Source organism: Pelodiscus sinensis, chromosome 5 (genome assembly GCF_052426305.1).
Source record: "Pelodiscus sinensis isolate ZL-2025 chromosome 5, ASM5242630v1, whole genome shotgun sequence".
Taxonomy (NCBI): domain Eukaryota; kingdom Metazoa; phylum Chordata; order Testudines; family Trionychidae; genus Pelodiscus; species Pelodiscus sinensis.
In genome coordinates, this window is record NC_143056.1 from 61,122,870 (window position 1) to 61,126,333 (window position 3,464).

The following is a 3,464-nucleotide window of genomic DNA, read 5'->3' on the forward strand; positions in this document are numbered from 1 at the left end:
GGGCAGGAATAGCAACGCTGCCTCAACAGGCACAAGAAGCGGCAGTCACTCGGGGTCCGGGACAGCAGTTCAGCTCAATAGGCACTACGGGCAGCAGCAATAATGCGGGGTCAGGAAGAGGAATGGACATTAGGGGTACAAAGGGATGGGGGGGGGGGTCCGAAACAGCAGTACAGCCCAAGGGGCACTAGGAAGAGAAGGGACTCGGGGTCAGAAAAAGCAATTCAGCCCAAGAGCCACTAGGGGGTGGAACCGCTGGGGGTCAGGGACAGCATTCGAGCCCAAAGAGCACTTGGAAGAGAAACGAGTCCGGGACACGAACAGCAATAAAGCCTACACAGGCGCAAGGAGTAGCAATCACCTGGGGTCAGAAATAGCAATTCGGCCCCAGGGGCACTACGGGGTGTAACGCCTGGGGGTCAGGGACAGCGTTAGAGCCCAATGTCCACTAGCAAGAGCAATGATTCCGGGTCAGGAATAGCAGTGCAGCCTTAACAGACACGAGAAGCGGCAATCACTCGGGCTCCGGGACAGCAGTACAGCCCAATGGCCACTAGGGGGAGGAACGGCTGGACTTCCCGGACTACAGTGCAGCCCAATGGCCACTAGGGGGAGCAACGACTGGGCGCCGGGACGGCAGTACAGATCAATGGGCACGACAAGGAGCAATGACACCGGCTCACGGGTAGCAATGCAGCCTAAACAGGCACTAGGTGCAGCACGACTCGGGATCAGGAATAGCAATGCTGCTCAATGGGCACGAGGGGGAGCAACGGGTGGGTGATCGGGAGAGCAGTAGAGCCCGTATGGCAGTAGGAGGAGAAACGAATCGGGGTCCGGAATAGCAGTGCAGACCAATGGGAACCACGAGGAGCAATGGCTAAGCGGCTGGGGCAGCAGTACACTCCAATGAGCACTAGGAGACGCAATGACTCCGTGTCACGAATAGCAGTGCAGCCCAAGGGTCACGAGGAGGTATCGCGGCTGGGGTTTAGAGACAGCGTTAAGAGCCCAATGGCCACTAGGAGGAGCAACGGCTCGGGGTCACGAATGGCAACGCAGGCTAAACAGGCACGAGGAGCGGCAATCACTCGGGGTCCGGGACAGCAGTAGAGCCCCAATGCCCACTAGGGCAGCAGCAATGATGCGGGTTCAGGAATAGCAATGGACGCTAGGGGTACAAAGGGATGGGGGGCCGGGACAGCAGTACAGCCCAAGGGGCACTAGGAAGAGAAAGGACTCGGGGTCAGAAAAAGCAATTCAACCCAAGAGCCACTAGGGGCTGGGGGTCAGAGACAGCATTAGAGTCCAATGAGCACTGGGAGGAGAAATGAGTCCCGGTCACGAACAGCAATGCAGCCTAAAGAGGCGCAAGAAGTAGCAGCAATCACAAGGAGTCCGGGAGAGCAGTACAGCCCAATGGCCACTAGAGGAGCAACGGCTGGGCAAGCGGGACAGCAGTACAGCCCAACGGGCACTATGTGCAGAAATGACTCGGGGTCAGAAATGTCTCAGGGTCAGGAGTAGCAATGTAGCCCAATGGAGACGTGGGGGGAAAAGGGCTGTGGGTTCGGGACAGCAATACAGCGCGATGGGCACTAGGAGGCGAAATGGCTGGTGGTCAGTCACAGCAATGAAACCTAAAGAGGCACAAGTGGCAGCAATAACCCGGGCTCGGGAATACCCATGCAGCCTAAACGAGCACAATGAGCAATAACGCTGCGGGGAGGGGGTCAGGATTAGCAATTCAGCCCAATGAGCACTACGGGGAGAAATGACTGGGGGGGTCAAGAATATCAATGAAGCCTAAACAGGCACAAAGGAGAGCAAGTACTCGGGGTCAGGCATAGCAATACAGCCCAATGGCCACTAGGGGGAGCAACGACTGGGCGGCGGGACAGCAGTACAGCTCAATGGGCACTAGGAGGAGAAATGAGTCCGGGTCACGAATAGCAACGCAGCCTCAACAGGCACGAGAAGCGGCAGTCACTCGGGGTCCGGGACAGCAGTACAGCCCAATGGGCACTAGGAGGAGAAATGAGTCCGGGTCACGAACAGCAGTACGTCCTACACAGGGACAAGGAGTAGCAATCACTTGGACTTGGGGTCAGGGATAGCAGTGCAGCCCAAAGGCCACTAAGGGGAACAACGGTTGGACATGCAGTACAGCTCAGTGGGCACTAGGAAGAGAAATGGCTCGGGGTTCAGGAATACTAAATCAGCCTGAACAGGCAGAAGGGGCAGCAACGACTCGGGTCAGGAATAGCAATGCAGGACAAATGGCACTAGGGGGAGCAACGGCTGGGCGGTCAGGGACAGCAGTACAGCCCAATCGGCACCAGGGAGAGGAACGGGCTGTGGCTCAGGGACTGCATTATAGCCCAATGAACACAAGGGGGAGCAAAGACTCCGGTCAGGAAACAAGGGCTGTGGAAAACACACACAGCAATAAAGCCTAAAGGACATCAGGGGCAGCAATCAATGCCTGTGCGGAGGCAAGACATTGCAGCAAGACTGCACTCACTAACGGGCGGGCGTAGGGGTGAGAATGGGTGAAGAGGTGTCTATGTAGCACTAAGGGAAGGAAGGGCAGAAGTGTGTGGGATGCCATGCCCTGGTGGTACCAGGGCACACTGGAAGGTCCTGCGCCGATAGTTTTCTGCTCTATGTAATCCCACCAGTCCGTCTGTGAGGTGGTCTGTTATGAAACCGATACGCTTACTTATTGCCTGCTACCGCAAGTTCCATCAGCCGCGTCGGGGAGACCCTGTCAACAGACATGTGTTTCCCCCCACTCCCCCGTTGCAGAAGTGTATTGCTTGGTCCGTGTGTTTCCCTGAAAATAAGAGAGAGGGGAGCGAAAGAAAAAAAGAAACCTGCCGGGAGAAGAAAAAAGGATGAAGACTAAAAGGAGAAGGTGCATTTTGAGCGAGAAAACTTCTCAGCGTGGAAAGCGGCATGTGTTGAAATTTAGGGTATACGGGCAAGAGAATTCCCTGCAGGAATCTCCCACAGAGATGAACGCAAGCTGGGATATCAGCAATTGCCGTAAATCGTTGTAGAGTTGAAGGCGAAACTGCAGAGCATGCCAATGAAATGTACAATTGTCGGATATAATCTCGGAGGGAGATCCAGAACCTGACACGTGATTAATCTCTTAAATAATTTATCATCGACAGCAAGGAACAAACGGCGTTTAGTTACACTCATATAACTACTCCAAATCAGATGAACTAGTTCCGATTTACACCAGAGTGTAGAACATTTAAAGTTCGAAAGACTCCTGCGGCTTGACACGGGAACCGACTCCACGCCGGAAACCAAGGGCTGGCAATACCAATTAAAAGGGCACGTGCTCTCCGCGTGCCCGAAGCATGTTTGTGCGAATCAGCCAATCAGAAAGAGGCAGAGGGATAGTCATCCAAAGAGAGACACACTTCCGGGAAAAGTAGCCAATCAGAGCG